The following is a 13,580-nucleotide window of genomic DNA, read 5'->3' as shown; positions in this document are numbered from 1 at the left end:
GGTTCTGGCTTCAGAGCCCAGCACCCACGTGGCAGCTCACAACTGTCGTTAACTCCAGCTCCAGGGGACCTAATACCCTTTTCTGTTTCTGTGGACACCAGGCATACACATAGTATACATACATACATGCAGGCAAAATAGGCACAGACATTAAAAAAAAAAAGTCTGAAACAAGGAGATGCAAGTCTCCTCACATTTTAATAAGTCTGTGATCTTATAAGGGAGATAGTGACCCCAAGTTTAACAGTGAAGTTGCTTTGTAGAGATGACAGATTTTGTTTGTTTTTTGTTTTTCAAGACAGGTTTTCTCTGTATTGCTTTGGAGCCTGTCCTGGAACTCACTCTGTAGACCAGGCTGACCTTGAACTTACAGAGATATGCCTGACTCTGCCTCCGGAATGCTGGGATTAAAGGTATATGCCAACAACGCCCGGAGATGATAGATCCTAAACCCTTGTCTTCTCATTTGAAATCCACTGGCTACAATTTCTGCTTATTCTTATTAGTACTGGCCTGGAAAATATTTTTTTAATTGTAACTTGAATCCAACATTTTTTTCAACATATATATATATATATATATATATATATATAGTATAGAAATTTTATGTGGTAGCAATAATTGGTGCTGGAGTCCTTTGCAAGGAGACTGCTGTGGGTTTTCACAAAATGGTGAGTACAGCCTCTTTCCAGAAGTCAAGGGCCTTAGAGAAGGCATCAAAGGTAGGAAGTTACCCATTGTCAGTGCAGCATCGGCATGAATACAAGGACAGGCATGGTGCCTGAGCTCAGGGCAGGGATGAGGCGCTGCAGCAGCCTGTCACCTCACATGGCACAGGGTGGAGTTTGCCATTCTTACTCCACCAAGAGCTGTAGCATCTCTGCACTGGGACAGTGGAAATCTTGGCCCCATAGATGCCAGCAGCTACCTCCTCAGGGCTCTTAACACTCAGGCCAACATAACACTGGTAGAAGACCATGACGGTTACAATGCTAGCCAGCCCATGTCCACTGCAGCCCTGGCCTGATCTTCAAAACCTCATCTTGGTACTCCCCATGGAAAAAGTCAATAATCTCATGTTCTTAGATAAGCAGAGAGGCCAGGGAGATCTTCAGGGGCTTGATCTTCATGTCCTTGACCAAGGGACATAAGTTGGCTCTGCTTCCAGACTCACAGCTTTGATCCCTTTCTTGACCACTGTGGCCTCTATGAAAGCTTCAGAATCCTCCCAAGCATGGGCCTCTGTCCTCTGGGACCTACTGCTGCATGGGCATCACCCGTTTTATGTTTTCTTGAACAAGAAATGAATCCAACTTGAAAAAAATAAGTAAAAAAAACCCAAAACTATAGAGATATTGTTTCATGAAGAGGGGAAGAGGCATTTATTTGGTGCAAACTGTACAGATCCCAGCAGGTGCTGGTAGGTAGAGTCAACAGCTGGTAGTGTTGGTGGCTTAGAGCCCTTGGATGTGCCAAGCACTGCAGACCCTGCATGAGATGTACCCACGCAGGGGATAGCAGCCTTGATACTTGCCCTCTGAGAACAGCAGTAGCCCACATTCCTCATGCTTGGAACAGCCAATGTGAAAACTACCCAGAGCAAAAATTCTCACCATCCCCTGCTGGTTCCAGCATCATGGTCCACCATACGCTGAGCATTGTGGGGCAGACTTCCAATACAAGTCCTCAGAGCAGTGAATCTGGATGATTGTGTCCACTCTGAAGGGGATTCCATCAGGGCTGTGTTGACACACCACCCCCACTCTGGTTCGTGTGATGGCTGCAGAGAAGATATGGCTGGTGCTAGAGCTAGGGTTGTGGCCCTAGACAGTACCTTCCATATTGGTTGCTTTGTATGTTCTACTTGCTGAGCCAAACTCTCAGGCTATCATTACTATGCTGTGCCAGGCCAGCCTATAGTGAAAACTGCTATGTGGCTACCCTGGAAAAGTATTTTGCATGCTCTGAACCCAATCTAGACCAGATCGAAGGCAATATCTGCTGTTTAAGTCACACAGTCAATGTGGCTTTATCAAGGTCCTCACAATCTAATGCTGTAATTGAGACATTAGTTTTGGCAAAGGATGGACACTGATAATCAAAGCATCAAAGCAAAGCAAAACAACCCACACAAATATGCTAAAGCTATGAAATGAAGGAAGGCTAGCTTCTTCAGCCGACTGAAACCCAGCAACAATAAGACTAGCTGCTAGAAGGATATTCTAATAAATGTAATTCAAGACAACTATAGCACACACACACACACACACACACACACACACACACACACACAAAAAAAAAAAAAAAAAAAAAAAAATAGCTAGGGAGCATGCATGAAGTCCTGGGTCCAATCTCCAGTAAGAGGTAAACAAAAAAAAAAAATGACAATATAAAAAAACCAAAACTTTTGAAAGGCTATTAAATGTACAGTATAAATCAACGATGCAGTAAAAACAAAGCCAGAGCTAAAGCAATAGCTCAATGGGTAAACAACTTGTGCTGCAAGGATGAGAGCTGGAGTTTGGAACCCAGTACCAACATAAAACTGGGAAAGGCTAGCACTGGGAGTTGGGAGCTGAGAGAGGAGGGTCCTAGGAACTTGGTGGGCCAGCCAGCCTGGTCAATCAGCTCTGGGCTCAGTTACAGACATTGCCTTTAAAACTAAAGTGGAAAGCAATAGAGGATGACACCTAATGACAGCTTCTGGTCTCTATGCATGCTGCTCGTGCTAGTGTCACACACACACACACACACACACACACACACACACACACACACACACGCAATTAGAAACAGAAACAGTAACCTAAAAACCTGTCTTCTAAAAACTGACATAAGATTGTTTCTTAAATTTTATCCTGAAGAGTGTTACATACTATATGTTTGTGAAATGTCTCAGAAAAACAACATATATGCATTCAAAAAGAGAACCATAGAGGGCTGGAGAGTTGGCCCAGCGGTTAAGAACACTCATGGCTCTTGCAGGGGACCCAGGTTCCATTACCAGCACCCATAAGGCAGCTCACAAGCATCTGCTGCTGAGGTCCTAGACTGGAATCCCAGGTTAGAACTGATGTCTCCGATAAGGTCACTCCTAGGAAAATGTCACCACAAACAGGGGGTCCAAGCTTACTCAATGACTAGAGTGAGCAGGAAGGCTTGGATAGTGGTCTTGCTCAAAAGCATAGAGGCAGGACCTTGTCCAGAAGGTTTCTGGGAATTAGCACAGGCCTTTGAAAAGTACTGTAGAAATTAGTTGAATTGGGACATGAAAGCTGCTAGCAGGATTCTGGGTTTTTAAGGAGGATGTTTTTTGAAACATAAGAGTAGAGTAACAAGGAAGTCCTGTAGTCCGTGCTGGGCCTGCGCACCACAGTGCAGGCAATGCAAGGAGGAGGCTGGAGCTGTGTCTGCACCTGCTGTTTTCAACGGGAGAACAAGCAGGTATGGACTACACAGAAATGGTCCAGGAGAAACTTTAAATTCTGGGTTTCAGTCCTATTCTTCCTTCCTGAAGCCCCATGCTCATAAGGGTAACGAATTCCTGTAGTTGTACTGGGAATGGGGGTAGTTGGGACTAACCATTGACGTTACTTCTTCTCTATTTGGACCCTAATAAATCAGGTGGAATAAATCCATCTTGTTTTTATTCATGCCCATTTCCCCTCTCTGGAGAGTCTGCTGCCCCAACCAGAAAGAACACAAGTGCTTATTGCAATCGAATGGCATGGGACCAGCCTAGATTCCCTACAAAAGCGTAGAGACAGTGAGTGGAAGCTGAGCCAGGCTCAAGGCAGACCGCTACTGTTAGTGTGAACCTTCAAAATGGGGCTGAAACAGCAGCTGGTAACATTTACTTCCCATCATTTGCAAAGATGTCAAATCTTCACTGGTTAAAAAAGACAGATACACTCTTGAGGAGGGCAGAAGTAGGCTTTAATATCTGTTACTAAAGGCAGAGGTGAGAACCCTGGTGGGAAATCAAGGTTTCTTTGTTGATCTGTTTTCTTTGTGGGTCTTCACTGATCGGATTTAAAGTGACATCCTCTCATTTTCCTAAGAAGCTTCCTGGAAACCTTGCCCTGATTGGAGGGATCAGGAGGTGCGGCTTTCGAGGCCTGGTGTGTCTGTTTGGTTTGGGATTTGTCAGTCTGGAAAACCCCGGGCTCTGAGCAGCTTGAGCCTGGCAGCTTTCCCCCACCTGCCTAAAATACAGCCTAGGGGGGAACAGAGGACCTCCAGCTCAACAGGGTACCTCCCAGCTCACAGTCACCCTGGAACCGTGGCTTTTATTTCAAGTCTGGTCCCCTGGGGACTGAGTGGGGAATGAGGACAGCTGATAAGCCTGGCACTGTTGACTTTATGGGAAATAGTCAGTGTATTTACTTTGTACAAGTAAGCTGCGCTCTTATCTGCTGCCCACAGAGCATCTAAATCCTGTCTAGGGAACCAGTTGATGAGTCATGTTCTTATACAAAGACCAGCGAATAAAGAGGAGAAAACATCCCACCCACACCTTTCTTCCCTCTAGTACCTGGTCCTGCCCACCCCACCCCATCTCCCTTCATTTCACCCCTGCTCTTGGGTTTATTGCTTTAAAAAAGAAAGAAAGAAAGAAAGAAAGAAAGAAAGAAAGAAAGAAAGAAAGAAAGAAAGAAAGAAAAACACATTCACTGCTCCTGGCCTACGGAGTCAAGGCCAAGCCAGCCTTGTCTTGAGAGGTTGGTAGGCAGCTGGGCATACCCAGGGCAGTGTGCCCTCTAATTGGTAACTATGGGGGGAAATGCACACTTACTTGAGGCAGTTACATGCCCCATTTTATGCTTCAGTGATCCACATTTGCTCTGGACAGAAATAGCCGTGTGTGTGTGTGTGTGTGTATGTGTGTGTGTGTGTGTGTGTGTGTGTGTGTGTGTGTGTGTGTGTGTGTGTGTGCGCGCGTGTGTGTAGCGCAGGTGTTACCCAGATGTCAGCCTGGGTCCTGGAGAGTAAAAAAATTGATGAAAGGCCTGATACCTGAGAGAGCTTTGCTTCATTACTGGCATCCCCCTCCTCTGGTTCTTTCACACACTGCTTCATAGCAGTACTGCTCCAGGTCACTCAAAGGGAAGACAGGCCAGAACCCTAGGCTGAGCAGGTGAAAGGAGAAACTTCTAATTCACTTTACAGAAAATTAGAGCCATGTAGTTAGATTTCCCTATCCCTAAAACAAAAGAACAAGTATTTGAGTGTGTGTGGGGTTTCTTGTTGTTTTATTTTGTTTGTTTGTTTGTTTGTTGGCAGTCTCATGTAACCTCGTTTGGTTCCAACCTGCCTGTGTAGCCAAGGATAAATTTGAACTTTGGATTCTCCTGACATCACCCTGTTAGTATTGGGATTACAGGCCTATAGGACTGAAAGGTTTAGGCTTTGACACTGATCGGCTTTACCTCTTTAAGAGACAGACCCTGCCCCCTGACAGGGCATGCGCAAGAAAATGTGCTGCATCATCACCACATCACCCACCACGCATGAGGACTTTGGGCATGCGTGGAACCTCAGTGTGCATGCGCAGTCTTCCTTTTAAAAGCTCCAACTTTCCTGCTTCACTCTCTCTCTGCTTCCTCTCTTTACGCAGCTCTCTCTCTCTCTGCTCACTCCTTCTCTGCTCTTCTCTTCTCCCACCTATGTGCTCTCTCTGCCTCTCTATGGCGACTAGCCATGGTTGTCAGCCATTACCCCTGTTCCTTTTCTCTCTTAGTCTCCTTACTCTACCGGGCCATATAATAAACTAGTTAACGTGTCTCATCTCGCAGCTTTCTCTTTTCCTCTTTTTAAATAAAAACATAACAAGGACCACATCAAGTTTGTCAGTGTGGAGCTGGAAGGTAGGTCCAGGCAAGCATTCTACTAGGCTGAGGTACATCCTCAGCCCTTATATCATTTACTTCACACACTTTACACATAATAGCTCACCGAGTCTTCACAAAAATGATATTTACAATTTGTAGTGAAGAAAACTGAGGCCAGGAGAGTAAGCATTCTGTCCACTGGTGTGGCATTAATGGTACAGGTTTCAGTTGGTCCACCTCTAAAGCTAAAGCTCTAGTCTTCTCTTAGTTACCACAGGAAGCCGCCTCACACGTCCCTTTTCTAAGTATCTTAAAACAATGAATATTTATTAGTCCCATTTTATAGGGGACATCTTTGGGGGGTACTTCTACCTGTCCAGTGTGAATATGGACATCCATTTAGTACAGACTCTGTGTGTTAGGGATGGCTTGAAGATTCTAGTGTCTCTTTTTGGTTCTAACTCAGAAGTCTAAAGATAATGGTGAATCAACTAACCCCCTTCCAAGGAGAGAGCAGACCAAAGCTCTCAACCCTCTGCCTCTACTTTCACACTCAGGCAGAGATGGGGGCCAGGTCAATGTATTTTCCCTTCTGTATGGCTTGGTTGGCTGTCTCACCTGCTTGCACCCATAGATACCGTCTTATTTGGGGGGGTGTTGTGGTGAGGAAACAGAGAGAGGCTCCAAAGATGGGAGCTAATCAATCAGAGTTGTAGGGTGCACCCTACAAATGGAGCAGTTCACACTAATGAGGGTCTACAACCTCTGCCGACGCCACTGAGTTGGCTCTATGGCCAACTTTTGTTTCTTTGAGTGTAAGTTTTGGAATTTAACTTGGTTATGAATAATATTTTGTTTTGTCTACAATTATAACTTGTCTCGTAACTTGTACACACATATATATATGTTATATATATGCATATATATTGTATGTGTGCATATCATATATACACACACCCCACATACTCATATAAATATACGTATTTATTTATTTATTCAATTGTGAGAGAATTTGAGTGAAAGGCCTGGAGTGACGTAATGGGGGAGTTAGTAACGGGCTTTCCTGAAGTTCACCTGGTAGCAGGTGACAGAAAATGAGATATATTGTGAAGAACTCAGGGGCTCCATGTAAAAGGGATACAAGGAATTTAAATTTACCAAGAAAGGCTCCTATGGCCAAGAGCCATGCCAGACCAATAAGTTAACTATAAAAGAATTCACAAAGGGCCTGGGAGATGACTGAGTGGGTAAGGCATTAGGACAGGACTTCAGATCTGTGTGCTGCCTGTACTCCCAACAGTTTGAGGGTAGTTATGGGGTCATCCGAGCAAGCTGGCTAGGGGACTCGTCATGTGATCATTCTCTGGGCTCAGTGAGAAACCCTGACTCACTGCATACAGTGGAGATTGATGGAGGGTGACACCTAATGCCCACCTCACCTCCATATGCAGATCCACATGTACCATGCACCCATCCACACATGTGCATAAACATGCATATACACATATGCACACCACACATATACATAAATTTTAAATTTAAAGTGCACTGTTTAATTTGGAAATAAAAACTTAAAAGCTAGAGTTACCAAATAGAATTTGTGAGAGAAAGCTTGACAAAGAGGGTCGTCGTTTATGGATGTAGGTACATTTCTTTAAAACATCTGAACTTCTGTGCATCTTTGAACCCTAAAAGGAGTTCATCAAACCGGGCGGTAGGTGCCTTTAGTCCAAGCACTCAGGAGGCAGAAGCAGGTGAATCTCTGTAAGTTCAAGACCAGCCTGGTATGCAAAGCTAGTTCCAGGACAGCTAGGGCTGTTACACAGAGAAACTCTGGAAGGAGGAGGAGGAGGAGGAGGAGGAGGAGGAGGAGGAGGAGGAGGAGAAGAAGAAGAAGAAGAAGAAGAAGAAGAAGAAGAAGAAGAAGAAGAAGAAGAAGAAGAAGAAGAAGAAGTTCATCAAAAGACTTAAAAACCTAAAGCAAGTTGGACTTGGGAGAAAAGTCAGGTCGAGAGGCCAGCCTGGTCGACACAGTGACTTCCTAGCCAGAGCTAGCTACTGAGACCCTTCTGGAAAAACAAAAGCAACACTCCTACAAACACAAGACAGAGAAGTGTTCACAGATCTACGAAGTTAAACCTTCCAAGAATACACAGCATTGACCTAATGGATATATATAAAAACATGTTAACTTTCAAACAAGGAGTGTTTCTCCTCTTATAGTGACTATGAAACATATATATATATACATATGTTATATGTTGTTCCAAAATGAAAAGTTTCAAAAAACTTTATCAGAGCAAAAAAATTACTATGTCCATCTTTGAGTACACCAAAATAACATTAGAAGCTAATAGCAAGCCAATAACAACAATAATAGTACAATGATGCTTTAAAAACAAACACTTTCTAAAAGAGAAAAAAAAAACCAGATTTTAGAAGTTAATAGGAGCCAGATGTCATTGCACATATCTATGACAGAAGCACGATGATCACCTGTTCCAGGGCAGCCTGGGCATCAGCAAGACCCTGTCTCACACAATTGAAATAAAATAAAGATTTAACCCTATTGATGAACCCTAGGTCAAAATTTATACGGAAAACTGCCAAAGCTTATTTAAGAGAGAGAAAACATAAAGGAAAAAAAAAATATGCCTAGCAGGATCTGCTTGTAAATTCTGTATGTTTCAAGAAGAAGCTAATTCATATGACAAATAAATTGGGGATACATGCACAATGTGCGGTTGGGAACAGGGCTGAATAACTGGATGCAGAGAAATATGACACACTAATACCTGGAAACCAAGAATTCAGAATTGAGAGAGGGGTTTAGCATGGGAGGGTTGGGTAAGAAAGGTTAAGACTGGTTAAGGCTGATGCTTAACCTCTAGTCAAAATGACTTTGGCCACCCATACCCACCTGGTCTGGCAGAACCTCCAAAGATCCCTCTTAGGAAACTAGAAGGCGGTATACACTGGCTAATCCAGACAGATCAATTAGAGCAGCAGGACCAGGGAGGCTGACAGCACCAGGCTGTCCTAGGGACCTGCCCATCCCCCGGGCCCTGCCCAGGACCTCTGCAGGTGCAGTCTCTCCAGGGGGCAGTGAGAGCCATGAATAGTAAGCATTTTAGCTCAAGCACATAGAGGCCTTTAGCTGCCTAAACCTAATCCCCCAGTAATCGGATTATGTAAATTCCTACTCCAACCTCTTCCATTGCAGGACCTAGCCTCTAAATGCTCTACACTGGGAGAATGGGATGGGAGGCGACCATCACTGTGAAGAGCCACTGCTAGGGAACCAATGTACCCAAACTGACTCCAAAAGCATAAAGCCAACAGTAACGTTTAAGAAGGTCCAAGAACAAAAGCCAACCCTCTTCCAGTGTACTAACACACTTATGCTCTGAGTCTTTGTTCTTTGTCTGAGCTCCTGTCCACTGGCACAGAGTTTATTTTAAAGTTTCTTTCACTTGGCGTCATCATCCATCGGACCTTGCCATTCGGTTGCCACAATTCTTTTTCTCAAATGAAAAATGGGCCACAGAGAAAATACATCACATCACAGTTTGGGGCTAAAGTGAAGGAGAGTAAGCTTTTGTGTGTCCTGTCAGCATTGCAATATAATCAGTGTGGGGAAAGCATGGGCACCACAGGGACAAGTTCTCTCCCACAGCACAGAGCAAGGGGGCAGAAAGAGGAGCAGGCCACAGGGGTTTTCTGCAAACACTAGGTTGTGTCTCTGTGCACAAGTTGGCCAGCTTTTCTTATTCTTCCTCCATTGCATCCTCAAGCTTCAGTCAGTGTGAGTCTTGGAGCCCCCAGCTGCAATTACCGTCCCCATCTTTGCAGCACACTCTTCCTCTTTCTGTCCTCTACCCTCTCCTCCAAGAGTCCAAGCACCCAGGCCCCTGTCCTGGGCTTTGTACTTTAGAAGCCCTGCTCCTGGCCTCCTCTGTTGCCTACCCTGTACCCATTCTTCACCTTCTGGACAACAACCTGGGCATTTGGGAATCCTGAATTACTTTACAATAGGTCCTGAACCCATTTTCAGCGTTGGTTTCAGGGCTCTTTTCAAGTCCATGTGGACCTGGAGTCCACATAATACACAAGGCTCTTAACTGACATAAATGGGATTGTGGATAGGAAGAAAGTAGAGAGGAAGGAATTAGGAGTCTCCATTTGTTCCCTTATCTTTTAAGTTCCTCAATTGCCAGCGGGAGCCTTGCTTCAAGGCCTTGTTTAAATATCATCCCTTCCACAATAATGCCTGATTGTCCAACCAGAATCTTTTACCTCTTGTCATAACTAGAATTTATGTTCTCTGTTACCTAGGACTGTCAATCTTGTATTTAGTCTGTTCATCATGTCCATTTCACCTTTCTGGCTCTACCCAGATACCTGAGCTTTGTAGTTGAGACGGCATCTTTTCGATTTGAAATAAAATGATGAGTTTACACGGGTAGGGAGTCCTAGGTGTGACAAACAGCCTGAGGTCTCAGTGCCTCGGAGCACTGATCTTGTTAGACCCCCGAAAACTCAAGTATCCGGGGTCCCAGGCCACGTTTGCAGTCACCCCAATCACCAGGCGGATTCGAGAGCTTGCTGCAAACTGCACGAGGCTTTATTGTAATTTAACGAGCTAACCCCATGTTAGCTTGGGTCTTTCACCCACCTGCCATGGCGGATGGCTAGCAAAAGACGGCTCCTAGGGCCTCCCAAGAGATCTTATAGGACAGCGTAAGGGGAGTGTCTAGGGGTATGCACAGGCTCACGATTGGTGTGCCTCCAGGCTTGGAGGGCTTGCCCTGTGTTGATTGGTCAACTGGTTGTTATGGCCCATAGGCCCTCCCAGGTTGCTATGCTCTCTACGTCATTGCTGTGTGCTTGTCCGTAAAGCACACCCAGAGTCATAAAGCATAGTGCCACCAGCTAACTTCTGATTGGTTCCTTGTCACGAGGCAGGCATCTGACTTTCTAGTGTCTAGGACAAGGTCATAGAAGCACATGTTCACCGTTATGGCTGCCGAAAGGGAAGCTGGTCCCTTCAATCTCTGTCCTGACGCATTAGGTCTATGATTGGTTTGGGGTTTGCTGCATGGTATCCAGGCTACAGGAGCAATCTCTAACAACTTTCTTGTTGCTGCTTCAGCCCACGGTCATCCTGCTGGAACTTCTGCTCCATGGTCTGTTTCATATCTGTCCACATTCCATTGACTGATGCAAGATCCATGACCAAGCCTGGCACTGAGACAGGGAAGTATATTCTTTCCACCTATACAGAGCTGCTGGTCACATGACAGTGGAAAGGTTTATGGAATTCTCTCACAGAGAAGGGAACTAGAACACAGTTGTAACAATAATACAATCAACCACAACAAAAAATCTGTTAATATTCTACTATGTGCTGCTTGTGATCCTAAATACCTTACCTGCTTTTTCTTCTTGATTATCACAGTTCCAGCATCGCACCCATTTTACAAATAAGGAAACTGAAGCAGAGAGAAGTTTAGTAATTTGCCTTGCATCATACAAGTGACTAGACAAGAAAGTTTAATCTGGGTGAATACAGCCCCAGCGTCATTTGCTCTTATTCACCAAGGTACAATGCATTTATGAATTTATTATCTCAAATCCTGGGACCTTCAGAGAGAGAAATACCAAGAGATTGATTGATTGTTCATACACTAATCAAGCAACATTGATGGGCACCTATTCAATGTAGTAATGAGGGATAGGAAGCGATAGAAGACAAGATAAATAAGTAAATATTACTACGTGGGGTGAAGCACTGAGAATACAGAAGACAAAGGATGTGCAGGCTTGTGCTTTAGTGGGGTGTGTGTGCTCACGCGCAGGCACAATCTTAGTATGCTAGCAAACTCGTAGGTGATGGACTTGATGAGATGGCTCAGTGGGGGAAGACACTTGCTGCCAAATCTGAAGCCCTGAATGTGATCCCTGGCTCCCTCAGAGTGGAAGGAAAGAACTTCCTCCCTCGAGTTGTTCTCTGACCTCCACACATTTCACCTTGGTGCATTCAAGGCAATAAATGCATAATGATACTTTTTAAACATTTAAAGCTCTTCATAGGGAAGGTGGCACCCGAATAAAGACTAAAGAATGTCAGTACCTTGAGGGCAGGGGGTTGTGTCTGGTTTTGTTTGCAGGTATACTCCCCACACCTGAACAGGGCTTGAGCAGGGTCTGATGCACAGCTAAGAAAGAGAAGGAAAGACTGCTATGGACAGCCTGTGAGAAGCAGAGGGAACTGTGCAAAGGCTAGGAGGCAGGAGGATGTCTGATGTGCTCCTGGAAGCACAAACCAGAGTCTCTGGAGTGGAGTGAACCCCAGGGAAAGAAGGGACAACTTAAAGAGATAAAGAGATCTCAAGAGCCAATTGAAGACTGCAGCCCACTTTGCTCTGTTGTTTTTTGTTTGCTTGCTTGTTTGCTTTTGTCTGCTGTTCAGACAAGGTCTATCTCACTACATAGACCAGGGTGGCCTCAGATGTCCCATCGTCTTGCATTGGGATTGCAGAAGTGTGCCACCATACAGACCAATGCTTAACTTTGAATGAAAGGGAAAACCACCGGTGAGTTTAGATCTAAGAAGTGACAAGAGGTCTGACTTGTGTTTTCTCAGATCATCCTGGGAGACCCGGGACAGGGGAAGTAGGCAAAGGCAGAGTCCCTCCATCACTACAATTACTGTGCCCTGTGTTGACCGACAGAAAAAACTAGACCAGACCTGTAAATCCATCAGTCTGTCCAGTGCGGCGCTTTTAAACCTGGTTGTGTGTCTTCATTTCCTGGGGTTACTTGGTAAAATTGCAGGTTACTGGCTGCACCCCCGCCCCCCAAACTCGTTTAGAGGGTCTGGAGCAGGGCATTGGGATCAGACTACACCTGTGCTGGGATCTGAAGAAGCAGCCAGTGAGTTATCAAGAGTTCGAAGCTTTGGATGCTTGTCTGTAAGAGGAGGTTGGAAGCAGCACCCCCGCCCCCCTTTAAAGCCTCGGACAAAGAGGGGTCCTCCTTCCTTCATTGACTGCAGCACATGAGAGGGCTGCTGGGGCAAAACGGGGAGGGACTGGAGGGTGTCCTTGGCGGAAAGCCCCCCTCCCGCCGCCAGACAAAGGGCGGTGTCCTATAAAGGCTGTGGCAGAGGCTCTTCGTCCAGGCGAGGGCGCACACGGACAGCCGACAGCCGCTGATACAGCCACTGTGACAGCGCCGGCTCCCAGCTGCTGGCCAAAAGGTGCGTTGATTAAGGGAGTGGGAATGGACAGGAACAAGGTGGCCACCGCCACCGGGCAGGCCACAGAGAAGAGAGACAGAGGGAGGGAGGGAGGGAGGGAGGGAGGGAGGAGGGAGGGAGAGAGAGAGAGAGAGAGAGAGAGAGAGAGAGAGAGAGAGAGAGAGAGAGAGAGAGAGAGAGAGAGAGAGATGTGGCCACTCGGTAGCAGCCACTGAGGAAACTCTGGGTGACACGTGAACTTTAAGCCGGGCAGTGGCAGTGGTGCGGTACTCGGGAGCGGGTATGGCTCCTCAAGTAGCTTTAGCTGGACCGCAGGAACAGTCCACTCCACCCTAGCATATCCAAGGGGTCTTTATACAGCCGCCAGATCTCTCTTAGCGATCCTCCTACACTTTGCAGATGTGAAATTTCAACCTCCAGATGCTCTCCCAGATTTCCGAAATAACGTACCGGGCAGGTTTGCTACGGTGAGATGAGAGAACTTATTA

This window comes from Cricetulus griseus, chromosome 2, assembly GCF_003668045.3.
Source record: "Cricetulus griseus strain 17A/GY chromosome 2, alternate assembly CriGri-PICRH-1.0, whole genome shotgun sequence".
Taxonomy (NCBI): domain Eukaryota; kingdom Metazoa; phylum Chordata; class Mammalia; order Rodentia; family Cricetidae; genus Cricetulus; species Cricetulus griseus.
The sequence above is the reverse complement of the archived record's forward strand: the minus strand, read 5'-3'. Positions refer to the sequence as shown.